The following is a 12981-nucleotide window of genomic DNA, read 5'->3' on the forward strand; positions in this document are numbered from 1 at the left end:
CTCTACTGTAAAACTATATTAGTCCAAAAACTGGAAATGTTTAAAAAGTCTCTTCCAGGGTAAGAATAGTCGTACGTGTCTACTTCTGTAGAAAATATTTATTCAGAATCCAAAAAGTACGGGTGTCCCAATGGGGAAAATGCTCTCTGCCTCCAGCTCCTGTTGAAGAGAAACAGGCAGAGTTTCATTTGCATAAACTTTCTAGTCAGAATTCCTTCAGTGACACTTGGGAGTGATCATCACTATACACAAACTCATAATTAGTTGAGAACTGGAATTGCATGGAGAGAGGTGACAAGGGATTTCTTTCATGTAGCTAAAAGAACATCTGTGAGGTAAGAACTCACAGATGTTCAAGCCTCCTACAAGCCATTTGCTGTCAGGCCCCGCAGACTATGTGCTGTTAAGAGGTGAAATAGAGGTGCCTCCTTAAGTGAGCCTACAGAGGGCAGCAGGAGAGCTAAGAAAAATCCAGTGTTTTTGTTTGTTTGTTTGTTTGTTTGTTTTCTTAACAGAAAAATAAAGATGCACTTCACAACTTCATGTCTTTCATACTCATTAACAATAAAGTAAGCATGGAGCTTAGGTGATCAGGAAAGGTGTTGTTTTTAGAATCTGCCTCTCAGTAGAAATTCCACCCTGGATCAAAAAAAAAAAATCTGCCCTAGTGATATCTTCTTTAAAACAACTAATTTTGCATTAGAAAATTAGTAATTAGGAATTTCAGAAATTCTGGATAGAAGCTCATCTTGCTATGAGTTGCTAGGATTAGATTGAAGTTGAGTAACTATCACCATTGTATAGAAGATTTACAGAGCTGCATCTGTATTACCAAATTATTTCACCATTTTGTTCCAGTGCTGTAGTCTCCTGATCATATCTATGGGGATGTGAATGTGCTTCTGGACTCTATTCTAGAGGGAATCAAGCTCTTTACTTGGCAGGGAAGCAGACCAGCTATTCATACCCAGATATACACCCAGCAGACAGTGGTGTCTGTCTACTCCTGCTCCTGCTTGAAACAGACTTCTAATAGCAGACTTAGCTTTCTCCACTCAGTGCAGTCCTTCAGCTCAGCAAATTGCAGGCTTTCATGACACTTCCCAGAATACAAATTGCCCAATTTCAGGATAATGTTTCTAAAAAGCCTGATCTGGAGTTTTGCAAAAGCCATCTCATTATTCATTTTTCTGTCTCAGAAATCAGCACACAAAAGCTGGAAGAGATCGGATCTCTAGTTTCTACCTGTAGGGACCTTGTGTTGTCTCAAAGATTTGTTGTCAGGAACATTCCCAACAGTATTACAAAGAGGTCACTTGCCATATCTAGCTTATGGTCAACAAGACACAGATGGTTACTGTTACAGTCAAAATCTTGTTATAGGCAAAGGGGAACACACCTTATATGCAGAGCCAAGAATTTATTATTAGTCTAATTAATGCTTTAACAGACTAATCAAAATACAGCAAACAGTTATTATTGTTTCAGTTATTATTAATTAAGTCATTATTCAGTTACAACACCACTAATACTCATAGTCCAAATTACCTATTTAGCACAGAAAAGTCTCCTTGATAATACTGTTACTGTCTAATAGCAACTAGTTATTGTCTACCCTTTTCTCTGGTGTTGTACTCACCCTCCCAATCCTCTTCTAGTCCTAAGGCTGATGGTGCTAGACTTCCTCAAAAAGACAGGACCCCAGTACTTCCTCAAACCAACTCCTCAACAAGCTTTATGAGCTATATGCTAAACTCCACATGATAGCAACAAATCTCCTACTCATAAGGACAGCAGACATGAATATAGTATACTCTTTCTAAAAGACAGTCACCAGAATAAGGCATCTAATGTGATCTTTTACGTCTTAAAAGTCTGGAGTCACTTCTTGTCATTCTAGAATTGTATAAAAATATAGTCTCATGAGAGCCATGTTCTAGGGCATCAAGATGGGTACATATACCTGATCCTGACTTACCCTGTTCGGATGGCCTCCAGATTCATTATCACTCTATCACAGGTACTAAACTGTGCCTAATACTAAAAATGTAGTACAAATTCCTACATGGAATTTGCCTGTTTTGTCATGAAGCATGCAAGAAGCAAATGTGGTGTAAATGAGAGTTGCCAAGAGCAAAAGAGCTGTAATTTTTTTTATTTTTTTTATTAAAGAATGTGTTGACATGCAGTATAGATTTGGTCTGTCAATGTGCAGAAGGTATAAGTTAGCCTTCACCTCTGGTCTAGAAATCTGCATTCAGTCCCTGGGATGTGCAACAAAGACAGCACAGGCATTGCCAATGAGTACTCAAAATCAGAGCTGGAGAGAAACTCACTCGTGAATGGGCAGGATGTCACTTTGATACCCCTTCTCTAGTATTTCATTGAAAGTGGAACCTCATATAAAATAAGATATTTCACAAGGCCTCAGCAACAGCTAAGGAGAATCACAATGTTAAAATGAGATAACTGTTAATCTAATATAAATTACCACTGCTAGACAGAAAGGAAGATCTGCATTTGAAAGAGAATAGACTTGTTAATCTTGAAAGTTTTCCCAGTCAATCTCAAAGCAAGCAAGCTAATAAAAAGAAGGCGTCATTCTAGTTATCACTGCTCTGGTAGGCTTTTTCTGTACAGCCATCTCTTTCTTAAAACTAGCCCTTTAGAACTAAAAAAAAGAAAAGAAAAGAAAAAGAAATCACAGAAGCAAACCAACATTGTCTAAATTTGGAAGCAGATTGTATCTATCAGAGCAGTGAAGTAGAAACAGAAGTGTGGAAGAACCTTAGTAGACCAGATGAAACTCAAAAAGCAGTCAGAACTGACACCATAATATTTCTTGAGCAGGTATCAGTAGCATATCTTGCTGTTAAAATGAGTGAAAAATGAATTTTTTGTTTGCTGAAGTTAGTTAGTGTATTGTTAGACTTTAATAATAACTGTCTCTGGAGCAGAGCCACCACCTTTTCATTTCCCTTTCGTTAGGGTTACAACCATTTGGTGACAACAGAGAAAGTCAGGTCCAAGTGTCTGTAGATGCCTCAGATGGACTTCAGCTGTTTGAAGAAACAACTTCCCAACGCACTCCCTGCCGTTCTTCCACTCCTGCAGCAATGAAAGCATCCTCCCAACAGCTGGCAGCCCCTACTATACCGTGCATGCAGAGGGCAATCACAGAAGCTGCCCTAGGAGTTCATAGTGTCTCAGGCAGCACTTGGGGTATATTATTTTGATTTTAATAAAGTAATAAAGACTTTTGAAAGACACTTTTAGAAAACTAATGTGAAGATCATGTGATACCCAGAAATGTGGATAGAAAGAGAAATATCAATGGATTAAGATACTCTAGGCATTTTGGTATATAAGGTATGTTGACCTGGCTTCTTCAGAAAAGAAAGCTCACCCTGTGGACCAGTGCTCTGGCCTCATTACCACTAGAGAGAGTAATTTCATGGCACTCATGGAAACCATCTGCAATTAACATGTTTTAGACATAAGGGCTCCTCTTCCAGGGTCTCCTCACAGTGGCATAACTCTGATGCACTCCCATGATGAACCCACTTTCCCTCTATTTTTAGTGGTGTCAATTTGAAAAGAAGGAAGAATTTCCATATGATTTAGATGAACTATATCAGGATCTCTAAACATCTACACAGGATCCCTAAACAGTAAGATAATCCTGCAGTACATGTATCTGGTTCGTATTTCCAAGTTGTTTTTTCTGTTTAAATAAGGCAGGAAATCTTTTCAAGTCTATTTTTTAAATATATTTTTCTGCAAAGGAAAAACAAAATTTAGATGTCATTACAAGTTCTATGCTGTAGATTTCAGTGTGTTGCGGGAACATTTGAGGTAAGTGTTAACGAACAAGCTCATGTCAGGAAAGCATTTTAGCAGTTCTAACCGTAGAGCCAAAGAACGCTATGTGGGCTACTTTACCTAGTCCGCCAGTCCATATTCCAATGGCCAGCATGCTCCCAAAATTCAAGTTAGTTCATAAAAATCTTGCTCAGTATCTGTAAACTCCACTGCAACCTGTAAAAAACATATAACTTAAGAAGAAACGGCTACTACAGATGTTAGTCTGTAGATTAGATGTTATTTTTGCTGTTTTTTATTTGCCTTTGCTATTTGTTAGAGGGTTTTGTCTTTTTTTTTAATAAAGAGAATGATGTGGATTTCTCTGTTGATGTGAGTAGAAAAGACTCACCAGAAGACATATACCATAAGCCATCAGTTGGTAGGGAGAAATCTTCTGTTCTTTCTTCTCATCCACTGCCTCCTATTTCTCTTTTGTTATCAGACTCATTGCCACTCATGAGAATGTGGTGCATGAAGAAGATTTTGTTCATATAGCACTTACTACCCATGTAAGGGAAAAAGAAATCGTCTTTCTAGGTCACCCTCTTTTTTTGTCGCCTACAGAGATCAGTAGAAAAGCTGCTGTTTAACAGCCATTGTGAGTGAAGTGTTGCAAATCACAAAAGAGAACTGAATTTATTTTTTTTTAATTTTAGGTAAAAAGTCATTGGCTCTTTTTTAATCGTCTTTTCTTCAAAATTATTTGGATAATGATAATCAGTATGAAAATAAGAGAATGAAAATATCTTGCTCTCATTCAGCCTCTTGTTATTTATTTTAATATGCCTAAAGAAAATTTAGAACATAGCCTGTAAATGAGAGCTAGTTATATAAAGATTTACAGAAATAGGATAATACAGAACCTTCAATCTATTTTACAAGCAATTTCTCCCCCCCTAGATTTAACATTCAATCTGTTATCACAACAGGATTACAGTGATAATCACTGAAACATTTCATCCTTTCTTAATTTTGTGTTTATATGCATTGCTAGCCCAATTTTTAAACTAGAAGCATGGATCTCCTTCATATGAATAAAAAACATAGTCGTAGAAAATTTATTGCATTCTCGCTATGGTTTCACTTGCTCTTGTTATCAAAAAATATTTTTAAATCAACAATTGCATCTTAAGCCAGCATGACATGGGAATTAAACACGAATCACTACAAAGTGCTGGAACTGTTCACTTTAAATGGAATTAAATGAACCTCTAAGATTAAGTCTTTCCTTCTCTACCTTGATATCTGAACTTAAAATAAATGTGTAATAACCCGTTCTCATTCTGAACTTTAAAGTTGTGCCAAAATGATTAATACAGAGCCAAAAAGATATCAGTTGTTGCTGATAATAATTTAAAAATATTAGATCACTTCAAACAAAAAGTGTTTGCTGTCATTATCATTTTATCATTAATTGGTTTTTCAGAAAAAAAATTGGTTACAGTTCATGAAAATCTTAGAATTTGTTGAGATTTGCAATTTTACTGTTTAGAAAAAAGTTATTTATAATAGCACGTGTACATATTTTATAGTCTTAAGTACTGCTGATCTTTCATTATGCAACACAGTATATTAAAAGAAAAAATTTCCCTTTAATCTCATGACTGCGTGCAAGCAGGTGGTGGTGGTGGTTGGATAGCTTATATGTAAATGAGAATAAAATTTATAGCTCAGCAAATGTAATTTTTGCTATTCTTAGTCAAAGGGTGTGGGAAAGGTCTGGCAAATGGAGGGAGTCCCTTCATAGCAAACAATTGCCCTTGGGGGACCTGAGCCTGGGGGAGGCTCTCAGGCCACGCTCAGCTGAGAGATAAGGGTGCATATAAAAATAAACTCAAGTGTACCCAAGACAGTGGAATGAGAAACTCCCACCATGAACATCATATTGCCCTCAGCCCCTCCTGGGCTCTTCTTGAGGAAGACTGGCACGATCAGCTTCAGTACCCAGAGTGCCGCTAGAAGGGTGAGCGCAGCACCAGGAACAGAGGCACATATCAGGAATGCTTTTTTCATATAACAATTTTTACTGTATTATTAATGAGGCTTTTCTGATTTGGACTATTAGATTGTTAACACACAAATTACAGTAACACTAAATTCAAAGCTGTGTGTTTTTATGGTGTGTTTCCTTTTACCCATAAAAAGATTTTGAGAGTGACAACATGTAGGTTAGCCATATCTTTCAAAACTTGGATTCATTGGTGGAGTTTAACCATTTTGTAATGTCTGGACACACCAAAACAGACAGTGAATTGGCCAGTACATATCCAATAAATGTCCTCGTTAAGGCAATTAAGGAAGACAATTCAGGGCTGAGGTTAGTCTGGGAGAGCCAAATGGGAGCCACCAGAAGAGTCCGGGAACAGTTGCACCTTGGCAGGGCTCCAGCAGCTCCAGGCTGGGCAGAGAGGGGCTCCCGGGCTGCAGCCGAGGTGTGGGGGGGTCCCAGCGAGCACCCCTGGCAGCTACAGCTTCAGGGTGCACTCAGGGCCCTGGCAGCCTTTTCACCCACCTCTGAACCTAACCACAAGGTTAAGAATACTAAGTTAAAAAAAAAAAAAAAAAAAGAAAGAAATTCAGGCTATTTCAGTTGGGTATATACAGTGTTACACTTTGACACCTAATGGCACCTATATCTCATTGGGCTGATTTGAAGAATAAAAGGTTTCATTGTTTTAAGTGTGGCATCATCTAGTGCACTTTGTTTCCGGAAAAAATAAATAAAAATGCACCACAAAAATTGATTTTCAGTACATGCTGGTCACTACAGCAAATTCATTCATTTCAAGTTCTCACAATTATTTATTTTCAGAAAAATAGACTTTAAATCCTTAGCTCATTTCAGTATTGTATTGTTGAGTACAACCTGTGAGGTCAGTGGAGCTAACACTATAACATTGAATTACTCCATGAAAATTTTCTTCTTCCCTATAAACATTTTTATGTCTTTGCTATGAGGTTTGAGCATCATTGAGACTGAGCTTCAGAACTTGACTCTTGATGATAGTACATGAAGAAAGTTGGTAAATAATTTTGAGTAGCCCAAATTTACTTAACAGTCCAGATGAAGTCCTGTTAGTACTTCCAATACATACGGTCTTTCAGATCATGTAAACAGTTATTTGGAATCTGTCATTCTTTAGCAGCTTCTTTTAGTCTTAGTTTAATCTGTAGCCTCAACAATGGCCTAGAAATTCTTGCTAATATGTTGTGATTCAGTAACTGTAGAATGGAATTTTACAATGGAGAGACTTAACAATTATATTTATCCATCATCAGGTATAGGGAGTATTTTTCTAGTTCTGACAGATTATCCATCTGCATGTCAATGCTGGGTTCTAGATGATCAGTAATGGCTAGTTGCTTCCAGATAAGTGTTTAGTGTTTACCAACAGCACTAACCACATCTTTCCCAGACTGTACTACTTGGACAGCAATTTTTCTTCTTCCCTTACTCTTTGCACATTTTGCTTTTATTGTTTCTACAGTCCTTTAATAAGTTGTCACTACGTTATATTTCAATTGCTTTCTAGTGCTTTTCCCAGCAGTATGCCTGTGATACCTTTTGCTTTCCTCCTAGTAATCCATGTAATGCTTAAAAAAAAACTTGTTTCTTTTTTAAGAAAGAAAGAGGAGAGAACGATTTTTTTTCCATCTAATTTACAAGAGTATTATGAGCTTTGTGTATTACAGGAACTGTTCTGAGCACAAAGTTGTAGATGCTGAAAACTATTCCCATTCAGTAGGAAAGAAAAATAAACAAAAATAAAAATTAACCAAAATGAACAAAATATAGAAAAAATGAAATTTCAAATTTTCCTCTAGAGCAGGACTTACAAAATTTCATTTTTAAAAAAGTCAAACCAAACGTACTCTTGTTTTTATAGCAAGATGTCTAAGGCTCCTGCATGTATTAAAATCTTCAGCTGCTTGTTAGTGACAGAGTTATACAGCTTGGCAGGCTTGAAAGTTGAACAGTATGCAGTGCTTGAACTCCCAAGATTTCCAGCCTCTCCAGATCTTAGACAACTTCCAAATTGAGTTTCCTGGATTTCTGGGTGCCACAGTCACCTCAGTTCTGGTATGGTGTTGACCTAGGATCATGTGAGTTTAGGCTCTTTATCATAAGATATTGTAGAGCTTGTAGCATCTAATCTTTCTGAGAGTTTGCCAGGGAGGCTGTCAAAAAATCAAGCAAGGGCTGCCTGCAGTTCTCACTGGGTCAGCCAACAAAAGGTAAGCAGATAGAATGAGAGAAATATTGGCAATTATTATGTAATAAAAACATGTCTGAGTGAGATTTCATTCACCTAAAACCCACCTGTGTCCCATAACAAAGATCCACTCTATCACTTGTCCAGAACTTTTTAACTCGGGAAATCTAAATCCACTGCAGAGCTCCTAAACATGAAAGACTTGTATCCTTGAGTGCTAAGAAGTGTTTTTCCAGACAGGTCTGTGCCCTCAGCCTGTAGAGCTCTGTTGCAATCCAAATTCTGATTTCCTACTTCACTAGAGAAGCCTAACATGCTGTGGTCAGGACTATTGAGTAATACTGATGCTGCTGAAACTCATATTTTCAATAATAGTTTAGAAGTTAGAGTGTTTTTTAAGAGGTGGGCAACAAGGAATCTTGGGAAACTTTCTGCATATGAAATCTTCACTACGTCCAGCACAGAACTGAAGATCCCAAGCAGACATGAAGGGGGCAAATTTCTTTTAACGGTTTGCTGTGTTATTGAAAAGACTAACTTTCTGTATTAGGCCAAGAGTATTTCCCTCTGCAGACGTTGCAGGTGCCTTTCTCTACTGACTATATCAAACATTTGAGCATTTCAGGGGAACAGGTCTATTCTGCAGGGCTAGCCACCTAAAATTTAGTGAAAAAAGTGTAGAGATTAAAAATTTAAGCATAATAGACTTTAAAACTTAATATATTCTTGTATGATATTTCAGTTTCCACAAATAAGCTTTTTCTGACAAAAGTTTATTCTAGAAGGAAGTTACTAGCCATGCTTAAAGCATAAACTGAAAATTCTTATTAATAATATGATAATATTAATTTAATAAAGCAGGAATGTCCACTGAAGAAGCAAACTCTGTAGTAACACAGGCAGAGACAAATTTCAGCTTTACTGATAGGTTTGAGAATATGATAGGAGGAAAGAAAATAATGACAGCATGGGAGCCAAACAGCACATACAGTCAGTAGTTGTAAGTACCATATATAACACAATGACAGATTTTTAAGATGAATCATCTGAGCAATTATGTTAGAAAAAGAACCACTACTTTTGTGACCCAAGTGGATGAAAATTTGCTTTTTTTCCCTATTGGAGCACCTCTTGGAGCCCCACCAATATCAGAACATCTCTGTGGATAAAATGCATCATACTACAATGTTTAAAGTGTATATCCATTTTGAGATGTGATTCACTGCAAATTATACTGTGTCGATACCATGTTTATATTACCCTTGATGCCAACCAAGGCTGTTTGCTCGGTTTCAGTTAAAAGACAATTCTTCCAGTTAATAACTCTGCAAAGTCACCCTGGAATTCAAAAGTTAATACATGTTTGTTCATGACTAACAAGAAAGTGAAAATGAGGCCAGAATTTGTTGCTGCAGTTAAAACTTAATGAACAGTTTTGTTGATGATGTTCAAGACACAATAGAATTTAACTTACTCTTTCAGATCTGCATCAGTTCTTTAAAGACAACAAAAATACATTTGTAGAAACTTTTTCCCCCAAAATGAGCAGACATGACTGCTAAATGCACATATGGAGCCTGTCCATTCAGTGACAATTCAACCCCCTACAGCACTTTAGCACTGAAGTCTTAAACAATTCTTCAAATATTAACAAAATGTCTATCTTTGACCATCATTCCAAAATATGAGAATGGATTCCTTTAATCAATACTCTAGTAAGTGGAATGTAGTCTTAAATGGGGTGACTGCCTTAAAGCAGTTCATTAACTAAATTAACTGGGTTCTGGCATAATATAAACATATAATTCTCTAGTATTTAGACAACTGATTAATTGACATGATTTTGTTTTTACCTTGCTGTTTCAATTAGGTGGATAACTCTGTATCACAACTTAATAAAAAAAATTGTTCAAAAGCAATGGAGAAAGCAAATGTATCAATTTTATTTGCATAATGTTATCAGTGGGATAACTTAATGGATACTGCAAAAATCTGACTCTGACAGAAGAAAATGGGTTCATCACAACTGTGTAAATTGTTCCATCACACAAATGGCCTTTACTGTTTTGACAGTTTGATAAAGGAAGCAAATAAATTAAAATGAAAATCACTTTCTAGCTCTTTGATCACAATTTGATGGTCATTTATGCTTAAATGTATTGTAAGCAATTTATTTTAAAAAGTATGAAGAACTTGAATCACTGTTGTTTTCTCAAAGTGAAGGTTTTATACTAATTTCATTTAGCTCAGACAATTATGTCTTCATAGATGGATTTGAATTATAACAATTTCCTAAGATTCAGGAATCTATAAACAATTCAATCTTTTGAATAATTTATGAGACCTACAATTCAGTTGTAACTGTTGAATTCATTTCACAAATGAATTCCTTCGTGGCCATCAAAAGTGGAGAAAAAGAAAACTAGTAGTTAATGTTTAAAAAAGTGAAGACACGAAGCCAGGCTTCAAAGTCTTCACTTTAGTAACCAGCTACATGTTGCAAAATACTAAATACTTTGTATTTCAATGGCAGTTGTTAGAAGCAATTCCAAGAGATGCATATTTAGTGCAATTCAGTGAACCATTAAAAACTTACTGGTGGCTTTAGTAGGGTTCAGGTTTTCACAGAGCATATCACAGATTTATTTTGAACATGCATAATGAAATAGAAAGCAGAGCTGAGAGTACAATAATAATCCTTTACTGATCTAGTTCATATGCTTTTCATGGTATTTAGCTTTCCTTTTTTCTTTCTTTTTTCAACAAAGTGTAAATATTTATTATTATATTTTCTAACTGCATGATGATTGATTAAATGCTCATAGGCTTACTTCTATAAATAATTTCTATTCTGCCAGTCACTGATTTACTTAGGGTAATATCCATAATCTTATTCTATCACAGCAACTAATGGATGATTCACTTTTTGTTGATAGCATATAAACACCAAAATCCTTTTTAGTTCTCTTCTCCAAAGATGTGCCCAAGATCTAAAAATGAAATACTTACCTTGCTTTGAAACTAAACCTATTATATGCAGTGGCTGATGACAACATTAGGCCTAGAAGTACAAGACATAGTCCTTAGACTAGGTCCTTCATCCTTAGACAAAGTCTGCAAAGTTCTTTATCCCTGAACCCAAACTCTCTGAGTCACTTACTTTGTGCCCCCATATGATGTAATGGTCAGGGTGGATTAGAAGTGTGGTAATAGGCAGACACTGTTCATTGCAGGTAACAAAAGAAGACTACTGTGCAATGCTGTGGTTGGCATAAGCATAAGCTGTACAAGATCAGTACAAGAAACAAGTATGTTCAGTGCAAGCAGTACGAGATCAACTTTAGACACTGGTCCTCATTTTAAAATACTTGCAAAGGATAGTACTCTTTTACTACCATGGTCTTTATGGAATCCTGCAACTTCCCCCCCCCCCCCCCCCCGAAAAGCTCTTTTGGATACAGTGTATAATTAAGACTCTTAGCTGATTTTTTTTTTTTTTTTTTTTTGGAGATAACCTGGAGCACTGGATGCATCATTTTCTGTCAAACTAAGACCATGTTCAGATTGCTCTCTCTCCTATCCTTTCCTTCTGCTTTCATTCCACATGACCTTATGCACATGTGACTGGTTCCTTCTCATTCCTGCTTCATTTTTCCTTACAGGTTAGGAGGTGGATTCAGTGGTGGTATTAATTGATACACACTGCTTCTGTCACTCTGCTACTCTAACTTATGCAGTTCCTGTCTGCTAGCATTGGGCAGACATAGTGAAGTCGAAGCTGGGCAAACAGTGCCTATTTAGTAGTAACAGAGAATGAGGGGAAATAACTATACTGTCTTCCTGTTTTCCTCCTACTTTACAAATACACAAGCTAGTTATTGCTCCCTATTAATATACAGGACAGTGTTATTGCCACTATTATATTACTAATGGGCTTTTTCCTGTGTGGAAATCTCTTAATCTGCAGTGGCTTTCCCTTCAAATAAATCTAGGATGAGAGAAGGAGGGAAATTAGCAAGTGCTGCAGTTTTGGGAAGTACTAGTGTGTTTGAAGGGATACAGCTGCTATCCCATACCTATTTGCTTTTTTAGGATTTTGTCCTAGTATAGCAATCCATGGCTAGGGTATACGTCTCTATATCTTATCTCATCTAGTTATAATGAAAATAATGCATGTTTGTTCAGAGACCCTACGCAGGCCTGTGCATTGACCTGGCCTGCATGTTCACCTCAGGTTTATAATACAGCAGGACCATTGCCTGGTAACACTGGGTAGACAATTATTTTAAATATTTTTTTCTTTACATTATTTACATTAACCATATAGTAATATCTGTGCTTCATTGTTCACATGTGCTTCTTTCCTACTTCAAAAATGTATCTTTTGAGTCAAATTGTTAGTAGGATATGAGGTGTCAGTCAAATCCTCTACTTTCCTCATTGTACAGGCTGTTGCTACTCTTGAACACAAAGCTTTTAGGAAAATGGTACCACAAAATAGTTATAGATATCATCATCAGATGTGATATTATACCATAATTAAATTTCAACTTTTCCCTAATACCATTTAAAAAAAATTACAGTTATTAAACAAACTTTTGGCTTTATGCCAAAATGTTAAAATGTTGTAAAAGTATCTCTCAAAACAGAGAGCAGAGTTAACAAAATCTAAAAGCTCTAATGTTAATAATGACTGAAATTGAAATGAGAGATTATATTACTATAAAGTCAGTGTAAAGGCAGGATATGAGATGAACACTGTGGCAGGCTCGAGAACATTTTACAGTTATCATCATATAACCATTAGTGAACATCAACATCCTGTAATAACTGATCTTACACATGCTTCTAGGCAACTTCTAGGCAAAGTATAGTGGTCTTTTTTAAACCCTTTTCAAGAAAG

This window comes from Apteryx mantelli, chromosome 1 (genome assembly GCF_036417845.1).
Source record: "Apteryx mantelli isolate bAptMan1 chromosome 1, bAptMan1.hap1, whole genome shotgun sequence".
NCBI lineage: Eukaryota > Metazoa > Chordata > Aves > Apterygiformes > Apterygidae > Apteryx > Apteryx mantelli.